We start from the raw sequence: 24,418 nt of genomic DNA, 5'->3' as shown, positions 1-24,418 counted from the left end.
CTTGTTTGAATAGCAGTTTTTAATTTGGAAGGAAAGCTCTGAATTTACTTTCCACGACCACATTTACACACTTCTTCTACGGCTCTTTCTGCAGTTGCAGATGTTAGTTCTCAGAGGATTTTAATTAAATCAGGTGGTGGTGGGGGCGTGCCAAAGCCTGCATGAGATGACCTTGAAAAAAAAAAAAGATTGCTGGTCAGTCACTTAATGTGAACATGAAATTGTCCATTATATGCATTTCATCCATTACTTAGAGCTGCTCGATGTTCTCCACTAAATGAAAAAAAGTTGTTTTCGGACTCGAGCTGTCACTCCAACAAGCCTCACTAATCTTTGCCTTTCAGCTTCCAGTACCAGAGGCAGTAAAGCAGCTGCACAACACGATCAAACCTAAACCATGTCCCACTGCAAGCTGACTCTTCTTATGTTCCTTTCGGTTTTATGGCCTCTGAACAAACTGATGCACCACATTTTCAAAAGGCTCTTCTTTGGTTTAATCTTTAAAGGAAAAAAAAAAAAAAACATTATCCTCGAAAGACTTTGGCTTATCTGTGAATGCCTTTTTGTGCTATTATTTGGTGGTGCCCTGCTTGACCTTTTTCGAACATGGAGCGGTACTTGGTTTAATATGTCACAAATGGTGGGCCTGAAAGCTCCACTACAGATTTGTCCAGCTCAGTCTGAAGTGCATTATGCCCTGTTTACACAACAACATTTTCAAGCAAAAAATGCATTGTTTTTCCATTTTTCATTCAGGGAAGTTTCGCGTTTGCATGGCAACGAAAATGATGCCCGTTTTTCACGGAAACCGCAGAAATGCTAAAAACCATGTCGTTTTCATGTTGGGCCACTAGTCGGTGATGGTGTTTGTTTTTGTAATAAAACCACACACACATGCGTGCAGAGAACAAAAGCAATGAGCAATGGCGAGTACCGCTGTCACGGGTGACTCTTAACTACAAAACTACCAAGTCGAAGGAGAATATGGACTGGGAGTCATGCCACTCTGGATGTGTAGAAAATCGAATGACTTTGGCCGTGGGGTGCATGCAGAGTAGTAGTGTTTCAGAAAAGTGGCATTTTCCTCTATTTCCATGTGCTCAGCGCACCGTTGCTCTGTAAACGAATACCGAAAACACAACAAAAGTTTACATTTTCACTTGAAAACAGGACCTGAGATGCTCAATGAAACTTCTTAACTTAAATGACTATCAGGTGACAGTGAGTGTAAGATCTTTAGAGATTGTCTTGGGTCTCTTGGTATTGTTTTTTTTTTTATTAAAAGACAACATTTCAGATTTTTTGCTTGCCATTACCATTTTGATTTAAAATAACAAAAAAACTAAACAACAGGAAGATAAAGTAATTATGTATTCATGGATTGACTTGAGTTATGCACAGTACTCAATGAGCATAGTGAGTTTGAGGTAGTCAACAGAATTAATCAACTACATACTTTGATATAAAACATATTTCCTGGATGTTTATTGAATCGACTATTTAATGCAAATATGGTTGAAAAATGCTTTGAAAGTACAATTTAAAGTACCTTACTGTACTTACTGGTCAGTGTAAACAAAGTTTATTATACTATTATTTTCCTTGTTAACATTTCGGGTAAGTTGAATATTCACTGCTGCTCAAAATTGGCAGGAGGAAAGCTGTTCATTTCAACATTCCTAAGGAGCGACAGGAGACAAAAAAAGTGTCTGCGCGTGTGCACGTGTGTGCTGGCAGGCCTACGAGAACTATTCATAACCATGCACAATTTCTTTATTTATTTTTTTTATTGCATTTTCAAAGGTAGCCAGTTTGTAACCATAACAGCAGATCTGTGAGAAGAAAACAGCAGTAAAAGACACTAAAGCATGTCAGGTAGGAAAAAAAAGGTATAAACACCCAAGTTAAGGAGGCTTCAGAAAGGAAACACGGTGTTTAACTGAATATAGAGTGTAAGATGAGATCTGGGAGGGGAATGACACGGGTAAGAGTGATGCGATTGGACAACTATACACAGAGGGACGCGTGTGAAGGCAGGATGTGAGGAGTCTTCAGTTGTTGATGAAAAGAACAAAAACAAAGGAAGCATATTGGAATTTGGCCCGTGGCCTGAGTCAGGAATAAATGGTTGGGCTGAGTGCAGAGGTGTAGCAGTATGTGTGTACGCCTGCGTGTGTGCAGTCTGCCGTGATGGGACCCGCTGTAATAATAAAATACTGTGGCGTCTCACATTCTCAGAGAACATGACCTGAGCCAGCACAAAAATGCATGGACACAGATCAGAAGAAAGTATGCATGCAGTAAAGCAGCAAAGAAGTAGTTTAGAAAAAAAAAAAAAAAAAAAAAACCCAACAACAATCATTCAGGATCCCTCATACTCTGCATCCAGATAAGAAGAACAAACGCTCCTTCACAAAGGATCATTACGGAGCGTGAAAAAAGGCTCAATGAACGCGAGGAAAGAGATCACGCTCTCTGAAGGAGATACAAATGCATTTGCATTTTATAGCCTTGAGTGTGGTGGTAGAAGAAATGTGGACCAAAGAGTTGGCAGCACAGGAAAGATAAGAGGAGCAAGAATGGATTTGTGTGTGAAACGTGGGCTTCCGGAAAATGGCTGACACACTGCGTATTGTAAATGTGTTTCAAGACATTTCAGTCGGTTCCACCATTGGCCTCATGGCGTGTTAATGGAGGACGTGAAGAGGAGGTGAGATGGAGGAGTTAGACTACATCTCAGAGCGAGTCCAGTAAACTCGGGTTTAACCTCTGCTAAACGTGCTACACGGACTTGCTGACACTTTATTGCAATGCAACACGGCAAAGCCCCACTCACTGATCTTAAAGTGAAACTGAGGGCGAGTGCAGATGAGCCTATTTCACTGTTTCTGTTTTTTCATTTCTCCTAACAATTGTGGATAACTTAAGGGTTTGTTTAAGATGTGGCTCAGTGTTCTAGCTGAAAATATGACACTACTATAGGCAGATTAAAATGAAATTCATGTTGATATCAACAGTTTTATAAAGACGGTGCGTGACTGAAATGTTACAACTTGACACTCATGTGATCGCAATTACTTCCTATTTTAAGGCAAGATTACTATATGATCACATTGGTGAAATCTGGTGAGTTCATAAACCAAAGCTTTTATATTTTCCTAAAATAGTTGCCCAGCCGCGGTCAGCTCACTGAGCAGCTCTGCCACTATTTCACCAAACGTTTTACAGAAAAAAGAATTGCCATTTCAACTAACTCCACCTCCAAATAGAAAGCTGTCCAACTGTGAGACAAACACTAGGACGGATCTACAAATAGAACATGTCTTTCAACAGGACACATATTAGCTGTATATTATATTATATTAGCTGCAGTTTTTCTGTATAATACTGCTGATGTCTGCATGCTTACTCCAGTTTTCTCCTGCCTGCTTCTTATACTTGCCATGCGTTCATAAAGCACTTGCCTGAAGAAGTCCTAACGTGCAGGTTATAGAGCGTCTTCCTCCAGTTCGACGATTCAACTTTAGCACAACGTAGTGAGTAGATCAGACTGACACACACTGTAGTGACAGTTCAAGCTAATGTGTCCCAATAACAATATATAGAATACAGCTTTTCACACATTCATAAGGCAGACCTAACTGAGGAAGAGTACTTTCCCAACTAAATAATTACTCTTTTGTCAAAACTACGAAAGTAACTCAGCTATTTTCGACTACTATTTAATATAATATTTTACTTATTGTCGGCGATTTAAACAACACTGATGATAAATTGTAAATTGCATTCACCTTTGAAGTAAAATATTCAATTCTCTGCGTGTGTTAGAACTGTTGCCCTCTGGCAATGTGACAGCCACATGACTGGTTATAATTGCCTGGTCCACTCAGCTCAGTGAGGGGTTAATAACGCCGGTAGCCTCTTATTCCTGTCATCACCTTCTGCCATCTAACGCCGAGAGTGGCTCTCACTCTTGATAGCCTGCAGCAAGTGCAATACTCCCACACCCATTCCACTGACGCACAAGCATGTGGTCAAGTTCTGAACCTGAAAACGGGGCTGTGGGAGTTCATACGTGGAGAACGACAAGAGGCCGACGGAGTCACACGCATCGCCGCGCTGCAAATCCACGGCCGCAGTGAAACAAACGTGGAGACACACTCGCATGGTGATTTATGCAGACAAGCCAGTTGCCCAATAGGCATTTGCAGCCATTTAACCTCGCCTTAAGAGAGAATGAAGATTCAATATTGAATAGAAAGCTGGTGAAGTGTGAGCCACATCAACCAGACAAGTGCAGGAGAGCCCCTACATTCAGCACGTCTTTACACCTCCGGTTCAGTGCTACACAGGTTAAGCACTTCCTTAACTATGGTTCATATTTAGTACCTTTCACATGTAACAAAGCTCTCACAGCGATGCTGAGCATTAGAATGTCTTGTGAATAATATTGAATGGAGGGAAGAGTCCCATAAGCTACATTTCCATCATAGCTTAAGCTCCATCGGATTTGAATCAGGGTTTAAAAACACCATCAGCTACTATACATTTCTGATAATCACATTGCCCATCAAATCGACTGAGAAGAAAGAGATGACTCAGTTGGAGCCCAGAAACTTATAGTAGGACTTTACAGAGCGCACGCTGCACTGCAAGAGACTCATTTAAGAAAGTGAAATGAAGAAAGGTGAGGTATTTTTTTTTATAGTTCGTCCACTCTCAGGAAGAAAACAGGTCTCTGACGGACCCCTCTCCTCCTAATTATAGAAGGTCTGGCTGTGCTGCGAACAGTGTGGATTTGTTTTACAAGACGGACGAAGTTTAACAAAGCATCATTTAGTAAATGAGATCAAACCCAACAGGGGGACATTCGCAGGATAACACACTTTGATGTCGAGCGCACTGGTTGAAAGGCAGAGTTCTGCTCTACTTCCAAAGCATACGGCAGAGCAGAAAAACCATCTCCATTAGGAGACCCACTCGCCCTGCGTTCCCAAGCGATTGAGCGAGATTGGCAGCATCTAATTACATTCTGCAGCGCCGTGTTCCTTTAAGGCAGTGTAGTAGGGTGCTAGTCCATGAAGAGAACTTTCCGAATCTCTTGGGTCACTAGTGTGCTAGTTTTAGGATCAGCGGCTAAATTGGGTCCGGGAGAGAGGTACTGATGGTGTGGTGAAAGGAGATTTAGGCTGCCATGATACAGCAACCGCGGGGGGAATTAAAATGCTGTCAGACCACGAGCAGTAAAACCTATCTGAGCATCACAGGGGATTTTCTTCTCCACTAGAGCACATACAGAGAAAGCCCTATGGTATTAATTGCTGATTTTAATGTACACGTATAGGAACTGCAAATGTGCTACAACACCATATGCAGTTTATGTCTGAGAAAAGATTATGTTTGAGCTCACACTGGCAAGTCAACTATATCCATGTGTACAAATAGGGTTAAAACCATCTTACTGTCAAGATTAGGGGGGGATAATATGTTTAATAGCAGAATACTAAACACTTAACAAGATGGATACAGATACCCTCTGCCCTACTTGCACGGTATTATCTGCATTTACACCTCTACCCGATCACACTTCGGCACTCTTTATTGTTCACAGAAACAGTAAAAATCAGAGAACAACTATATATATATATATATATATATATATATATATATATATATATATATATATATATATATATTATATATATATATATATATATATATTTATTTCACAGTCAGTCCTGGTGTTGGTAAAGTTTGGACATGTGTGACAATGCACACAGTCGACAGCTTGGGAGAAAAGTGTTTATCCAACAAGAAAAAAGAAAAGAAAACAACTCAAAAATGTCTACACCGCTGAATATGCACTGGATTAACTTTTAGTTCATTTGATATGTAAAAATACTATAATGTTCTATGAAAAATATATGACTACATTTTTATATTCGTGGAAAAAAAGATGGTTGTAAATGTAATAATGCAACAATTCTATTGTAGATCAGCAGAGAAGGTCCACACTCACAGCCATTAAAACAGACCTCAAAGTACAGCCATATCGGAAAAAGAAATAAGTGCAGTTACTTAATAAGCAAACCATTACCATGTCCATTGTACATGTTTCAGTGTTTGGTTCTTGAATAGATAAATCAGCCGTTCAAACTTCCACACGCATGGCAACCTTTTAGCTCTAATTGCACCATCTGCTGTGTAAGATGATGTTTTGTAATCCTGCATTGATGCAACAGTGTAGATAATGCATCAAAAAAAAAAAATCAGGGAAAGGACAATCACTATGTGCTTTTTTGAAATCTGTAAAAAAAAAGAAGAGAAAAAAAAAAAAGGTCTTTGGCTATACCACGCTTCTGCAAGACCCCGAGGCAACTCATTATATTTTCAGCAGTAAACCACCGCCTGATTAACAGCTCACATAGCACTGTATGTTCACGTTAGTTTTCGGCGAGCGCGGGCATCCAAGCCAAGTGGCATGTCACACAGCTTTAGCTCTACATGGGGGCTCAAAAAATAAAGAAATTAAAAAAAAATCTGTTAGTGCAGACCGAACCACCTCCATGTCAGCACAGCACACTCGCGGGAGTGGTCTCAGCGCAGTCCAGATATGATGAAACAAATCAAAGCTGCAGCTGTCTTTTTTGATGCTCTTAAAAGATATAAACCACTAGAGCCATCGGAGCCATTGTTATTATGGATTAGTTGATCTGTCCGTTTGCAAGTACACACAACATGCACTGCATCTGACAGATCTCTTGAAGGCAGATGCATTTTTGATCGAAGTGCCGGAGCATTTTATCAACATCAAAAACATTCCCATCATTTCAGCTGTCTTGCATATCGTAGCCGTATATAAAGTTAATGATTTATCACACTGCAGCTGCTTTCGATCATAAATATTTATGGAATAAGCACAGATATAACATGTAGAAGTTCAATAGGTATATATAAGTATTTGTAAAACCTCAAAATTGTATCAAACATGCATGGTCTCTCAAGTCAAAAAAATCGCCTTTTCTATCCCCGCTCTCATATCCCGAGGCGCCTCTTCGAGCCTGGACTCAGTAAGCCAATAGTCCAAGGGACTTCTGGAAGTGCGGAGCGTTTGTCTTCCGAGGGACAGAAAAATGATTGCCATTCAACCTGCTTCTATGGCCCTTTTCTAGAGTGTTCCTCCAAACCCCCCTGCTGAGTTCTATAGGATCGGGTCATGCAGCTCTCGCTACTGACCCTGGGTCATAAATGGTTCGGAAACCGGGTCCTGCATACGTGGGGAGTCACAGCGTCAGCAGGTTTCCTTTGAGACACACCAAAGCCGCAGGTTTCTTGGGCAAGCAAACGTGCGAGCCTAATGAGAACACTTAATCTTGCTCGTGGAATCTTACAGCTCTTGCTTATCACCGCTTCACAGGTTGACCGCGTCCCTCGTCAGTGTTGGCTTGGTATACAGCTTTATAGTGTTTTCAACATACTGTTTTGGATTTACAGCCTGTATCTTTATTGCTTTGAAACGCTCTCGCTCTAATCAACATAATTTATTCCGGGCTTTGATGGTTCGAATGCGGGGCTTTCTAAAACCTACCTGCGCGTTTGTGCTTCTGCGAGCATCTCACGCTGCCAACACAATACGCACTCAGCATGAAGACATTGCAGATAAACTGCATTAATGAAGAGCCAATGTGGCAACGTCTGCACACTGTGTGTGGGCGAACACGGCGTATTGCTCCGGAGGAGCATGGTGGCCTCTCACTCCAAGTTTAATTATATCACTGGCCTCCACAACACTCTCATTTCATCTACCTGTCTAATTGCTGTGAAGGTAGCCGGAGGGCCACATGATGACAGAGCCTCTGGTCACCGTGTTTAGCGGGGAGACAGTAAATTACCCGACGCATCTGCGAGGAGACGACAGTCTGGCTCCACGAGTCCCGCGCTTCTCAGTGGTACTCCATGAAAATCGGGCTTTTGTTATTGAGTGCGCTAACTAATTCATAAAGAATTTAAAGTAAGTCAGCAGGCAGTTTATTTTGCGGAAGCTTTTATTTGTAATATTTTATATGCGCGTGCATTTGTGCAGAGATACATTTTAAACACCAGAGAGCCTGGACATGATGGACCATATGAATAATATGTCAGTGACCACAGGGGGATGTTAAATTCAATGGCTCAGGTATTAATTCAGTGTTTTGTGTGTTTCAGTGGAATAGAAAAAAAAAAAAAGAAGAAGCATTTTATGTTGCTACTCCTTACTTGTTCACCAGTCATCCTGGGACGAAACCAGCTTAATTTCCCACAAAAGCATCCCACATTTTAGGTTTAAACAAATTATTATTATTATTATTATTATTATTATTATTATTATTATTATTATTATTATTATTATTATAACAAAGAATTTCAAGCTGCAAAAGTAGATTTTGTCATTATCTGATGGGCATACATAGATAGCCATCAAAAATGACACTTTGAATGGAAAAATAAGAGACAACTTAGCTTTTTCTATCTGTAATTTGGTCAACATTTAGTCAAGTGGTTAGTTTTGGGGGGGTGAAGATCTCAGCTGATGATGGCAGGACTCTCCCTGAAGTGTTCAGTTCATCACAATCAAACACAATCAGACACAATAATCACACTTGCGGGAAATGTATAATGGCAAATAAACTTCAAATACATGTTTTTTGGTTGCGTACCCTGAAAACAAACGCGCGCGCGCGTGCACACACACACACACACACACACACACACACACACACACACACACACACACACACACACACACACACACACACACACGTGAAAAACATGGAAACTCTACCCTCTACACTACCCTACCATGCAGCCCCTCGAGCTTCCTGTAATCGCCAACGTCCATATTGTGGCAAACGTGTGGCACAATACAGCTGTTGTACACTGAAAATCACCCATTTGCTACAACTACGGTATTTAAAAAACACACACACGCACACAAAGTTGGTGTTATCGTCAAAAAAACAACACATGGACTGCAAGCCACAAGCGGAATCGGATGTGCTCGGAAAAGGTGAGAGATCGAGCCGACGTCATGACTTTTAAAAAAGCCACTCCAAACAAAATTACCTCACTCCAGTCCCCGCCACTCTGCACCACTTACATAACCAGCAAGGTCCATGCCCCAGGATGAGTTGAAAATTGAAGCTCTGGTGAAGTAGACAAAAGCTGTCATGAACTCGCACATATATTTTATATGTTGCCCTCAACGTCACCTCAGAAGTAGGAGGACCATCCCGCCTCACTCCACAAATCTTAGCAGCAGAGATCGAGTCTGTACAGACTGTACAAAGGAAAGTGTTCCGGGCACAGGGAAACGCAGGGTTGCCCATGAATCACACTCAGATATTTTGCTTCGTCCACTGCGTATTAGCAGATTCAAAATAAAAGCAAACATCCAGACTTCACATCCAATAATTCAATCTGGAAGAAAGACAGTGATGAAAGACCCGAGCTTGACTGTAAGAGGGTTTCAAAGCTTAATTTGATGATGTGAAACATTTCTGGATTAGTCCATGAGCCAGAGGCCAATTTTTGACAAAGTGGTACCATCTGGGTGGGCAAAGGCCATCATATATTTTCTGAAAGCTGACAGTCTCAGGTGTCTGAAAATGCATGATATCCTTTTCAACTTGGTAGCTTTTAGAAATTACAACTCGGCAAAGATTGGAAATAGTACACATATTACCGCATATTACACATTTCCTGAAATCCCATAGCTTTGCCTTCAGGATTATATTACTTTTGGAGCTACAAAATATATGTAATGCTTTAATTGTGTGCATTTCTTGACATTGACCTTGACCTTTAAATAAATAAACTAAATCCCCATATCAAATAGCCTACAAGTAGGCATTGTGAATGTATATCACTTTTGTACGCTGAGCTATTGCAATTTTACATTTTCACAGTTTGCCATATATTTTCACATCTTTGCTAAGCTGTAATTTCTAAAAAAAACTCCCAAGTTGAAAAGGATATCATGCATTTTCAGACACCTGAGACTGTGTCTATATATCATAAATATATGATAGCCTTTGCCCACCCAGATGGTACCATATTGGCCTCTGGCCCATGGACTCGAATGGATGGATGGAAGGATGATCTCTTTGTATATTTATGTATCTCCAGTAGAGTTATGTTGTTGTTGTTGTTGTTGTCATTCTGTGTAATAATTCAAGTCGCATTGTCATTAATGTGGAAAAATCAGACTATAAAGAAATTCAGAGCTCCGGCACATTATCTTTCATTTTCATTTCAGACAATGCCAGGACTCGAAGTACATTTTTCCTCTCGTTTGCTACTCCAACATTTCTTCTTTCTTCTGTCTTAGCAAGCCTGCTCACCACGACCATGGCATTAATTAATGATAGAAACAGAGTTGGAACAACTGTGAAAACGCATTTTCTTTCATGCAGCTGCGTGCTGTACAAAGCCAGTACAACCACATCTGTGATCACCTCTTTCACTTTGTTATTCCAACTTTCTTTTTGTTGCATGTTTTTGTGACATGACATTGTGAATAATTGAAATCAGGAAACATGCAGAAGGATGAGTACATAAACTCACACTACAGAAGCTTAAGACAAGCTATCAGTCACCGTTAGTTTCCCTATGTCACCTGCTTCGTAAGTATGGAAAAGCATGACAACAAGTATGGACCAGTGAGATTTGGTTAATAATCTACATGGCAACTGTCATCATGCACTCCTACCCAGCATGCCTCTGGGGCTGGAATCCCACCTGTCCACTCTGCTTCCCCGCAAAATACACAAACTGCATATTTGACAAGCCACGAGTTTCTTCCCGCCCCACACACACACACACACACACACACACACACACACACACACACACACACACACACACACACACACACACACACACACACACACACACACACACACACACACACACACACACACACACACACACACACACACACACACACACACACACACACACATGCAAACACATCATGTGGGAATAATCACACATGCATTGACGTACACGCATGGAGAAAGCAGCCCCATACACACTAATGAAACATGAAAACTGACAGCACATGAAATCAAAGCATGTTACTTTTTGAATGCCCGTCATATTGTTTTCCTTCTCAACCTTTATTGAAGCCGTCAAGCTGAGCACATTTCATGAACACATTTTTTTCCACATCAGCAGCCTGAGGAGATAAGATGCCCTTATTCATGCTCAACCGGGGCTCTGACTTTGTCAAAGATGGGCTGTTATTGTTTTTTGTTTTGTTTTTCACGCTTTTTCACCAAGAATAAGAGTAAAGATGTTAAGGGTCTAAAGCCCTTGTGTGTTTTCTTCAGTGAGGCATCGACTTGGACGTATGTGAATAAAAAGTGTAGCGACCAAAAGACTAGTTGTTGACCTATACATGAATGGAAACATAATCCTAGCTGCTGTAATTACTGTAATATATATTTACCCAACCACTTTCTGCAACAAATCAGGATCTGACTTGGAGAGAATTTCCCATTTCCAGCCTAAAGTGCATATTTACAGATTCCATCCGTGCAACACTGGACACACATGCACCCATCACATCCCATTAGAGCGCACCACAAAAGAGTCAGGGCTCTTTCCATCTGCTTGGACAGAGCACAGCATTACACTTGTGGGCCTTGCACACACGAAGCGCCCTCCTCTATAAGAAACTGTAATCGGGGCCGATGGGTGTAACAGCAGGGCACTCCGCTGATGATGAGGCCAATGTGCTAAGGCAGATGAGTCTGCACCCTCTGAACGCTGAGTTAAGCACTGGAACTGGCCGTTTCCTTGGATGAGAGTAGCAAAGAGCAGCAACTGTCCGTGTGTATTTCTGTGGAAACAGAAATCTGGATTCCGCATTACGCAACACAAGAAAACACAAAAGATGCGTTTTGGAGTTGTAGGGTAAAGACAATGAGACAAACAAGAGAAGCGAAGGAGGCACAGAGATTAGCCGAGACTGAAAGAAAGTATGAATTGTCTGGTAAGTTGCAGAGAAAAAGCAATCACGAAAGCATGTTAACTTAAGGAATCCTCACGGGCCCTCCTGCACCACACTATAAAACAGCAGCTTTAGATGCTCTGAATCAATACAATATGCCAGCTCTTGCTCTTTCTCCATCCCCACGGGCCACACATTATGAAAAACATTACATAAAAAGCAAATATTACAGCTGGGATGCAGTCACTCACCAACCAAGAACCTTTGCTGTGTGCAAACCCACTGCTCAGAGCACGTCAAATAACAGCCTCAAATTGCAGTCATTGCCCAGAAAGATTGCTTGTTCATTGTTACACAAAGAAAGTTATTAACACAAAAAATCTTATTGAATTAACCATTGTGGTTGTAATGTGGCAGTTTCTTATCCCTTGTGCAATCAATATTAATCAGAGATGCGAATCATCTCAGCAATTCAATGCAATTAATTTGTTTTGTTTTCTCCCACCATATCCCAACCTCAACCTATCTATCCCCAAGGAAGCCTATCCTTTTCACATTTCTTGCCAAAAGGCTTAATCAATTGTCAAGATTGAGTCTTTAGGGCTGGAGTCTTGTTTCCTGTGGATTTTCCTTTAGCTTTTAGCTTCGCCGAGCCCACTCACGACCAGAGAGGCCCCCCGAACCAAAATGGCACTCATGGCAAATATTGACACCGTCACCCACGCCAAATGAAAGCTGTCCCGGTCACAGAGGCATCTGTGACTCCAAATGGGGCATGGCAGAGCATGCAAAGAGAGGGGTCTGATAACAGTGAAGAGTAAACGAATCAGAAAGTAGATTGAGATGCTGACGCAAAATCTCAATATTTTCTTTCCAGCGGTCAACCTCAACCAGCTGGTTCATTTCTCCTCTCTGACCTACTGCTGAACCCAGCAATCTATATATTTAATGGCTGTTTCAATGTTTCTCCGGGTCTGCCCTTTCCCCCTTCGCTTCAGCAGTGGCCTGTGTTGGTTATAGCTGATTTGCCAGAGGATGACAGCAGAGTATCTCAATGTGATGAGGACAAGTCTTAAGCAGAGTTGTCAGTGCATGTTGCTTGAACAGGTCCAGCCAACCACACTAATAGAAGATGAAAGCTTTGCCCATCCCAAGGTAACGCAGCAATCTCATCTGTGCTCTGCTGAATTACAGTAACAGTCCGATTTTGTCACTGGCGTAAGAATAGTTAAAAAAAAAAAAAAGACAATTCAGAGAATATGGAGTCCAATAATTCATCAACTTGACAATGCAATGAATGAGGCTAAAGTAAAAAGAGGAGAAAATGGCAGGAAAAAGCCACTGAATGCCAGAAAATGTGTGTGTTTGTGTATGAGTGGGTGAAAGTGTGGGGAGGGGGTATCAGAGAAACAATGGCCCAGCCAGGGTGCAGTGATCCAGGCAAGACCAAGCTGTCGCCTGGCCCCTGGTCCATATGCACTATTTAAACAGTGTGTATGCACACGCACTCACACACACACACCAGGAGGGAGAAAACACAGTTGGAGAAGCTATAGTGGCACACTGAGCCCGGTGTGTGTGTGTGTGTTTGTGTGTGTGTGAGCAAAAGTGAAATGGAAAAGGAAAAAAAAAAAAAAGAAAAAACGAGGGATAGGTGAAAGAGCGGTTAGCATCTACAGTGCATGTGAGCGATAGAGATAAAGGGAGAAATAGAGGAAAGATTTAACATTGGCAGCATTAGTGCATGACATGTGGGTGGATATTGAAGATGTTATTAGTATCACATTTACAGGCCTTATAAAACTGCCACAGAGCCGGGCGGTTTTCATACATCTTCGGCTGATATGTGTCACACTGTCATTTGTGTTGCCTTTCCAGCAGCTGCTCGGATGATCATTCAGTGATCGTGCCGTCATTACACGCCAACTCATTTCTCTGTTATTTTTAACCTTCTTGATACACTTTGGTCAGATTAAACCATCTTACAACTAAATTGAGCTTTGAAATGATTCCTTTTTGGGATATATTTTATGTAAGAAAGAGTTTTTAGTTTCCGTAAATACCTCAACAGGTAATATCAAGCATGCAGAACTACCTTTGATGGGCAATGATTTTTCATGAGCAAAAATGTTCCGAAAAGCTTTTTTTATGCGTTAAGTTGATACATCCAAGTGAGGAGGTGTCACAACCATCCATCCTTGTGCAAGGTGCTCGAGTCAATCCGACTTAGAGAAAACTCAAAGGTACGTGGTGAGCAGATCGACACTCTCATTCACAACTGCAGCCCAAATTTACAGTCACTTAACCGCAAAGGCATGTTTCTGGACCATGGGAGAAAAAAACCAACACAAAGAGAAAAATAAAGGCTTGGACTCAAACCGGGGGACGTTCTCACTGTGAGTCGAGAGAGCGAACCGCGACTACTCTGCACGTGTCACATCCAGCTCCGGCAAATGAAACACTTGAACTTTTTTTTGGGATCCATGCACTGATGAAAATGAGACTTTCCAGCCTGGAAGATGCTTCACGTGAAGAGGCTCTCGGTGAAGGGGCCCGCACAAATCCCCGGAGATCTTTGCGGGGAAAATAGCTTCCATCAAACTTGAGAGAGGAGGCACCGCTTCAGCGGTAACACCCCGAATATGAGGATAAGACAAACATCTGGCTGTCCTGTCCTTGAAGAGATGTGATAAACAGCATCAAGTGCCATCAATGCAGCATGTTGTCTTGCCAGATTCTCCACGGGCGAAGCCTCACATGGTCAGGAATCACATCCATGAATTTGACACTATTTCAACATGTGGTTTCTTTGTCAAAAATGATCTGTTTCACGTAAAAGCTCACTCTACTACACACCATGACAAATTATCATGCCACATGATGGCTCGTTTGTGGAAAAGTCAAGAATATACTTGATTATCCCCTTAAGAGTTTGTTTTGAAACTATCAGGCTCATAGCCCCTTTTAAAATGGCATTAGATCACATTTTGTTTCATCCTCTCAGTGACAGGTACGAGGCCATTATTTGACCAGATTTTAGGTTACGTGTCTCTAAGAATCCGCTGCCAAGCCACACTCAATGGAGTTAGACGCCATTTCTAGTGAGGTGTTCAGACTAATTTAAGAAGCTGCACCAGAAAAGAGCAATGTCTAATCCCAGAGAAAATGTTACGGCTCAGAAAAAGACGGATACAATGTCTTCAAATTACCTAATGACAGTAGTTTGAATTTAGATTTGCTTTTCATAACAGCTGCTTTCCAACCACCATGTTCTTTTGTGTCGACACTCTTTTGGATGTACCATGAGAGTACAAGGACCAAACTTGGTGAACCACTGGATTTGAACCTGCAAACTTCTGCTTATAAGCTTACCTCAAGGACACCAAGCACCATTCAGGGTTCTAAATCAGGGACTCTCCTCACAGTTGACATCACTTCACATCATCCCAGTAACATTTGTGCGTGACTGGCTGTGAAGCGAGACATGCACTACGATAGGTCATGTGAGCGAAAGGGTTAGATTTTTCTTTCTTTTTTTATATTTCAGTGCGACTTTTATTTCAGGAGCCAAAGAAATTGCAGAGTGCACTGAAAGGATGCCCACTGCCATCCAACCTTTGTCCTCCAACCAGCAGGGGGTTAAAAAGGTGCCCTCTTTCATCCAGCTCATTAGCCATCACTCCTGGGTTGCTCATCTCTGCTAAAAGTGGTCCTGCCACCGCCATTAGTTACAGCAGCAGCCTCGAGAAATAAAACAAACAATTCTCTGTGTTTAATAAAAAAACCGAGGCCAGGTTACGCCAGTTCACTGCTCCCTGCTCATACAGGGACACAGTTGTTCCAAAGAAAAGGCAGAATTGGTCCAATACTGAATAATTCTACTGGTGTGTGTCGATACTGTCAATGCCTACATGATCCCTGGCCTTCTCTTGCAAAATATCAGTCACACTGTGGTTATTTCTGACCTGTTATTCCAAAATCTGAATTGTGCCAAAAAAAAACACAGAAATAGTCACTGCTCATGAATCAGTGTCCCTGTTGAATAGCCTCCACCACTTCACACAGGCGCACACAACCAGGCCGCCATAAAATAGTTTTTGGTTTTTTTATCTGGACTCAAAAGTGGAATAAGCAGCAGCATTATGGGATATTGCTTAACATGCCACATTAGGCTACTGGGATACTGGAATGATCTGTATTGTGCATCACATTCCCAGATTTGAAGAGATTTACAGAGGAGCAATGACTTTGATTTGAGGTGCGTGCGGTGGGAGCGCACATGCTGCATGCTCAACAGATGGGTAGTAGAGAGACATACACACAGAAAGGGGTAGCGCGAGAGAGAGGGAGGACGCTTGGAGGCTTCTTTGCACTCCCGCTGTCGCGTCCCGGTTGTCATTCTCGGTCAGTGTCACCGGAGCCACCTGCTCGCTCGAGAGGAGACACGGAGCGAGCGTCCGACGAACCGATTTGCTCAGACTCGATAATAACCCCGCTTAGCTACTTATCATTTTTTTTTCTGGGAAAAACAACACCAAACAGATTCAGAGACAGGCAGGGGCATACAAGAAGCGGCACTGCGGCAGGCGCACGCGCCGCACTCACAGGCTCTCACAAATAAATCGGTCGTCAAGTGCGTGATCAGGTAGGTTTCAAAGGGCTTTTCTGTTGCGTGGTGCTGAGATGCCAGCACGGATGTTAGTCAGGCAGCACCCCCACCCCCCCAAACACACACACACACACACACGCTCTTCGGAACATCCTGGCTTTTTAACATTCAACGGGAGAAGGCACCCACTCACCCAGGCGCACAGTGCGCGCACCGGCGGGAGGGGAAGGAGCATCGGCAGCAACCCTCTAACCTTAAAGCTGTACGTGAATAAGGCCACGGAGACATCCGCCTGCCAACAATCATCTTCAGCCATTAGGGGCAGTCTTAAAGACGCACCCCTGCAAGGAGAGATTTATTAATATTTTAAACTGGGGGGGGGGAACATCAGTATAGAAATAATCACTCTGCGTGACTTTCTTGTGTGTGAGTGTTTGTGTGTGCGTGTTTGTGTGCGTGTGTGTGTGTGTGTGTGGGGGGGGGGGGGGGGGGTGACTCAACCATGTGAATGCGTCGAGAGAAGGCGAGTCAGTGTGGAAGGTGGAAATTAAAAAAAAAAAAAAAAAGTGTCTGTGTAGGCTACGTGCGCATGATGTGCAGTGTGTGCGTGAGTGTGGGCGTGTGTGTTTGTGTGTGTTTCTTTTGGCCACTGCGCAAAGTTACAGGTCTGCCAGTGGCTTTTAGAGGCAATCTCACGGCTCTCCGTGTCTCCCACGGAGGGATCCTGCATTCTGGAGGCTTCTGTCGTCCACCTGCGCTGCATTTAATGACTCCAAATGAAACCGCTACGATACATTTGGAGATTTCTCTGTGACCGATACTTTCGTTCAGGTTCACAGATCACACATCCCCATGGATAAGAGCCAGTGTGGATCAGAAGTGTGGAAGAAGAAGAAGAAGAAAAAATGCAATCCTGCAAGCCTGAATTTGACTATGCGTCAGTAATACCGGACTTACGCACAGTGATCCTTACATATGCATGCCAAGAATCAAACAAATGATAAATAAATAAATGAGGCGACAGGCTGCAAAGCAATCCTAAATGGTCCAACGGATCCTACAGCCTCACTGAGTTTTGTAGGGGAGGAAAGCATCGTTACCTGATCGCTGTCAGCAGTAGTTATTTGAAGCGACGGTTATTCCCCGATCGGTTCCGTGGACACAAATTAAGTTTCCCATCCATGGCACGTCTCAGATGGAGAGGGGAGACTATCATTCATTCACCCTCGCTGCCGAGCGGAATTTTCTCCCCACAAATGTTCTCCGCAACGCATCCCACTTCTGCGTGTCCGAGATGGATCCAGAGAAATAAGAATAAGTGCCCGAATGAATGAATAAATAAATAAATAAATAAATGATAGCAAGGAGGTATTACTAAGGGCATGAAATCATAAAGTAGTCACGGATCAAACGAAGAAAGAAAACAGAAGAAGGCGAAAAAAAATTTAAAAAAAGGAAAATAATATCAAAAATATATTTAAAGAAGAAAAAAGGACGTCGTTATTGTTGTAGGTGTCCAGTTTTGTTCAGGGGGAGAAAAAAACACACACACACAAAAAAAAACATAAATCCACGTCATATAATCTCCATGGTTTTGGCGCATATAAGCAGGATGTTATATTCCAAAGCAGTGAGAGGACGCGCTCACAGTTTGCGGCGCCGCCGCAGCAGCAGGGGCTGAGTGGATGGACGCTTTTTCTCTCTACTGATGCCAGCGACTCCAAGTCCAAGGAAGCTCTTCATTTGAAGGTTGAAACAGAAAGCGGCGAGGAAAAAAAAAAACTACAAAAAAAAAGAAAAGAAAGGAGAGCTGACAAAACAAAACAATTCCTTCTCCTCCCTCCCTGTCACTGGCTGAAACGTGTCTGTGGCGCTTCGCCTGCGTTGGCATTTGGGATGGGTATCCACAGGCAGCGGCTCGCAGTCGGGCATCTGGCTCCCCTGCAGTCGCTTCACAAGCCGAGGACGGAGATGCGCGCCCTCGCTGCCCACCGCCGGGGATCCGTCAGGCGCGTTCACAGAGGACCCCCCCCCCCCCCCCCCCCCAACCGTCTCCCGTAATGACGTCAGAACGCGCCGTTTACGAATACAGAAAGAGCGCAATAGATTAAAATAATCTTGAAGACACATTTGAATCATTATTTTTCTCTTCTGATTGACACTTTGATAACACTGCCCCCCCAGATCTCTGCAGCTAGTCCATATGAGTACAGTTAACACTTAAAAAAAATAAAAAAATACATTTCCACTGCATTTATATTTTGACTGAAAATTAACATGTCTGTGCACACCTCTTTGTTGCCCCACCTGCCCTTCAGCAACAGTAAAGTGTTAAAATAAAGAACATATCTGGCACTTCTTTCAAAGCCCAGAAGTGGAAATTTATCAAAACCTGTAATTATCCGACCTCAGCACCCTCACAGCTTTGGTATCAGGCCGCATATACTTGTATCACAGCATCCGTTATACAGTAGATGATGTGATTAGACTTTGGAGCGCCTTGCTGCATATATTTGCATAAGTATGAGTAAAAGTGGTGGGACATTAGTCAACTCAAGTACTTCTTTCGAAAGCTCAGCGTGTAGGAGGAGCTCCATCGATGCAGCTCCGGTAATGTAAGCAGACTGCCAGCCATCCATAAATCCATCCGTCATCCATTTCTCAGACTCCTCTCTCGTCAAGGCATCCATTTTCTGGCCACAATGAAACTTGCTGAATCAGTTTTCCTCTTTGATCAGTATAGCTTTGAGACGACTGTGTCTTCTGTTGTTAAATTAAAGTAGGAGAAACTCGTATAATATTTTCTGTAGATTTTTGTCTATTTTATCCCCGAAAAAGTAAGCATTTTTAGGTGCTCCCACATGCAGCCAAGTGTAAAGAACGGCCACTGCACACTGTGTGAAAATCAAGTGTGTATTGAGGAAGGCAAAAGTGGGCCGTATTACTTTCAGAGCCCAGATTCCAAAATTGCTCACTGTTGGGCTCATTGAACACAGCCGCAAATGATACAGAGAAAATAGGAGCTATCATTGGACTATGTCTGGTAGAATACAGCATATCAAAGCTTGGAATTTAGCCACAAAACTAAACTGCCAATCTCGATTTTTTTTGGGGGGGGGAGTATAATATCTCTTTTGGAGACAGTCGCGTGTCAGATTTCCTGTGTTTGAACACGTTTAATGTTTGTCCACACCCTGTATACAGACCTTGGTTGCACTCTTACCGAGTTGCATCATTTTGCTGAGCAGAGAGCCATGAATTGCATTCCAGGCAAGCTCATTTTTAAATTATTAAATAATGACTTTGTAGTTGCATTAATACTGCAATATGAAAATTGAACAACGGTGTGCACTCTGCACGGTCAGAAGAGGATTTGTTTGGTGTTTCTATTTCCCTGCTGGATTATCAGAAAATAAAACTAGTGGGTTTTTTTTATTGTTTTTTTTACTTTCTGGATTTACAGTTCGAATGAATTGTCAATGCAAATTACCCCCCCCCCCCCCCCCCCCCCCCACACACACACACACACACACACTCCACAGCTCTCATAAGCGACTTTCGATGAACATTTCGCTATCTGCCTGAGAGAATTCTCCCGAGAATCAAATTTGTAAGCTTCAAATTGGACCAAATGAAAGCACAAAGCAGATCAAAAGGCAGACTGTGTGTGCAACTGTGATAATGCTTCTCATTTATGAGCATTAGAACCTCCCATCCCAACTAATTCTGCCATTGCTGGTCTAGTTGACAGTTTTGTGGGGTGTTTTTTTCACCTTTTATTCACTAACAATTAACAGGAAGCTCTTATCACGTGTCACAGATTGTTGAAAAGGTGATAGTGGTGAGGTTAAGTCTTCCAACAGAAGACACGTGATAGACAACACTTAGACGGTTTTCTCCTTTACATGCCAACTTTCTTAGCTTGTGTGAGACTGTCAGTCAAGCGGGCCATCCTTACATCTCCATGCATCAACTGGCTGCCAAGACAGCGGCTTCAGAAAAACAACATCACTGCGAAGGGAAATTTATCATCGACTTCATCGGCGTATTTTGCCTCAACATTCTTGGCAGAGACAGAATAATCATTGTCAGGACTATAAATGTTTTCGCGTGTAGCACAATGGGGATGGTTGGCAGGTGCTTCAAGCATGTGCTTCTGTACTGTAATAAACCCCATACTCACTAAATGTGGACTCATACAGTGCAACACTACAAATTGCCTCTAATTCGATTTGCACCTGAAACTTGGGCTGGGTTGAGAACCCATTGCTGTTGCTCGCCAATCCAGTCCATGGAAACATACGGATCCAGAAATTAAAGCATACTGCACAATAAATATCTTGCTAATCAAAAAACATGGGGAAGGGGATAATAACATAGTGACGTCATGTAAGATGGACGTTCTACACGACTGATGTCTAAATATTTTCTCCACAGAGACAGACTCATGCGTTTGGCAACAAACACACACGAGTTGTGTATCTTTGAATTTTTTTTGAGAAACTTCATTAAATTGCAACCAAGTTTCTATAAATGGTGGGACGAGTTGTAAAATGTAAAATTTCACTTATATAGCGTGAACCTTTAAGGGGTCGCATTGTACAGCTTTTCAACACTTTCACATGGGTCTCATTGGTTCAAAAACATTGTATTCACAATTTATTCCCCCCAATCCAGCTTTTGCTCATCCAGCGATGAGGCTGGGGATGGGATTAAGTCTACAAATGACATGCTTATTGATTTGTTTTCCCATGTGAGTGGGTCTAGACCCTCTCTCCCCCGCATTGATTTTCACCTATGACTCTGCAATTGTATAGACCAACTAAACAAACGGCAGTAAACAGAAGCAGCCCCAATAAAAGCCGCAGGTGGGTAATTTTACAAGCAAACAGGGACATTTTCAACAATTCAGTAACATGATTGGTTATGAAAAAGACTTCAGAGATGCAGAGTTTTCTAGATGTAAAGATGGGCTGAGTTTTACCAATCTATAAAAAATCGGTGGCAGAAAGTAGCTTCCACACATTATTCTAACCCTGGTCATGCTGTTGAACCTGCTCTAATTCAAGAATTAGCTCTAAAAGCACATGCCAAACACAAGCCTTGCATTTTGGGGCCCTAAATGTCGCGTCGGAGCCCTTCGCTCAGTGTTTGGTCCGGAGTAGAAGCCACAATCAACTTCGCGAGATATCAGCACCACGGACAGCTCCACAATACTCACATAGACATAGAAAGTGATCTTGGGTCTACTTGCACACATTTGGTCACACTGATAAACAAAGCATGACTTAACCAGTCTCCAGAACTTAACCAATGACAAATCCTTCGAAACGTACCCATGTCTCTCTATTCCTACCTTGAAAGAAGGTGAAATAGAGACTATCCTTTTTAAATCCCTTCTGGGTATGAGTTCTCTCTACTCAAGCTTTAACAGTCGTTTGGAAATTAAAGCCTTTTGAGCACAAACACTGCAATCTTTCTCTCAGCTTTAATCCCAAAGTAGCATTATGTTCTTTGTGTCGAAAATATTTCTTTATGACTCAGAGAATCAGTTAAACCTTGAGCAGAATTATACATTCACCAGCATTGAAGACCAAGACGAGCTTGTGTGCGGTTTAGCAAAGGAGATTAACTGAATAGCTTTTCTAATTTCTCCATCATACTTCTTTTGATTCTTTCAGTTGTGTACGTCATACCTTAATGGCAATAAAAACTTGAAGAGACTGGACTTGACCGGCACCTCCGGTTGCCGCGCTTCAAAAAGCAACTGGGTCAAGCATTGTGTTGGCAATGCAACTGCAAAGTATACGTGTACAATGCAGCCTATGCGCACATCCACACAAGTCAATGGGGCCCTTTGACCTGATTAACTGACATCTGCTGTGGCCAGAGGGAGTCCTTCTGTGCAGACACTATAGGAAGAACTGGAAAAATAAATATTTAAAGCAGAACTATAACTCAGCTCAATAGAGGAAGATCAAGTGTGAGAAGCTTTGCCTTGGCGAACGGTGTACTCCATGCACTGAGCGCCCATGTGTTTATGGGATGCTGGGTATCTGTGCAAATAACATTTTGACTCACTCACCAGCATCTCTCCATTACAACTAAAGGAATTAAGTGAACAGCGATGAAAACGAGCATTTCTTTTAGTAACAGCTCTCGAGCCTTAACGCGCGCCCGGAATCTACTGAATATATCTGAGTTTTGTGTGAAACCATAATAGGCGCAGTAAAAGAGAAAAAAGGCCAAGAGGCATGAGTATACTCACAGCTCCACCACTGGCTTTCTAATCAAAACCAGAGTGGTTTTCTTTTCTTCCGTGCTGTAATTTGCGAAGGCATCGCCTCATCCTAAAACATCGTATTTCCCATGTTTGATTAATTCTGTTGTAGCTAAATGGCTCCTGAACAATGGCGTGTTTGATTTGCTGTCCACAAAATGAGGAAAAGTATAAGCACAGATTTGAGGCCAAGGCTTGAGTGTTGCCACTATTGTTTTTCACTCTCTTTTTTTTTTTTTCCCCTCCACTTGACCATTGCTATTGAAAATAGTAAACCTGATTAAATCCCAGTTAGTCCGGCAACTTGCTAAACATGTACAACTTGTAATGTGCAATGTTTTGTTGCAGTTTTTTTTTAAGCACCAGTTGTTTCGATGTCCATGCTCATTACTCGCTTTGAGAATTTAATCCGCAGTCTTCCCTCTTAAGTTTGCTTATGGACAAACTTCAATCAAAAAATAAGAAAAGTGTTATGTTTTCACATTACCTGTATTCCATTCACACTTTCCAGGGCTACACTTTGGTAATCCTTTCCTCTCCTTTCTGCTTGTATTTCAAATCAAGAGAGAGCAGACTGTTGTGCTTCTGGGATGTTATGGTGAGGTAAATCCAAGCACAAAAACATCTGAATAAAACATCTCCGAATGCAAAGAGAGGAGGAAAAAAAAAAAGGTCTTATTTTCTTTCATCTATTTCTTTAAGTCTGCAAATGTACTTAGGTGCATGCTCGTGTGATCGTAATGAAGAGTGTGCCTGCAAACATTTGCGTTCGTGTGCCGCGATATACAAGCATGCCAACATAAATTTGGGCGTGTACGTGCTTGTTTGTGTGTGTTTGTCCAATGCTCAGCTTACTGAATCCTCAGAGGGGTGGGAGCTTGGTAAAAGCAGTGGTCCATGAAGCTAACTACAGTTCCTCCCTGATCAAATGTGACAATTATGATAGTGTTCCTTGGTACAAAACTCCCCTCTGGCTCCCCCATGTATTTCTTTCTCCCTTCTCTGAATGCCACCTCCTCTTTTCATCCTTTCGTTTCTGCCCTTTTCTCTTACAGTCAGACGGTGCTTTATATTCTAAATATTTATTCTCCAACCTTCACTTCATTAGATCTCTTTCTCCTTTACCTGCATTTCTCAGTTCCCAAATACACGGTTCCCTTGTGTGGCAAACAAGTCCACTTTGAAGCAAGCCATCCACAAAAAGTTTACTAACACAGCAAAAAGGAAATGCACATAAACTGATTAGGGAGGAAACCCACTTAAATATACAAAAATATAGATAAATTGATATATTTTTAAAGACATCTTCAAGGTAAGGCATGTGAAGGATATTTGTGTGAGAACTCTGGATGTGGTGCTTGCATGGAAGCAAATGAATGAATAACCGTAGTCTATAGAGTCTATATGCATGCTGATGACAAAAATAGGAGATTTTCTGAAATGAAGCTGAGTTAAAAGAGAGATCCTTAGGCCGAACCACAATGTAAATTCACTTGATCTTTATTGAGTAACTTCCCCATGTTAATGTCTTTCAAAT

The 24,418-nt window shown here is 42.2% G+C and overlaps 1 protein-coding gene across 1 annotated transcript in view; it reads right to left on the bottom strand.

Moving 5' to 3' along the window:
- The window catches only part of LOC308122837 (adhesion G protein-coupled receptor B2-like), a 117,848-nt gene extending 99,280 nt beyond the window's left edge, over window positions 1–18,568 (bottom strand). The window contains exon 1 of the mRNA XM_080484963.1: window positions 17,702–18,568. The gene's annotated coding sequence lies outside the window, so the exon portion shown is untranslated. The remainder of the gene's footprint in view (window positions 1–17,701) is intronic.
- Between the last annotated feature and the right edge of the window lie 5,850 nt (window positions 18,569–24,418).

The sequence above is a fragment of the Lipophrys pholis genome (assembly GCF_963383615.2).
Source record: "Lipophrys pholis genome assembly, chromosome: 17".
In the NCBI taxonomy this organism is placed as follows: domain Eukaryota; kingdom Metazoa; phylum Chordata; class Actinopteri; order Blenniiformes; family Blenniidae; genus Lipophrys; species Lipophrys pholis.
This window is presented reverse-complemented; position numbering and strand designations above follow the sequence as displayed.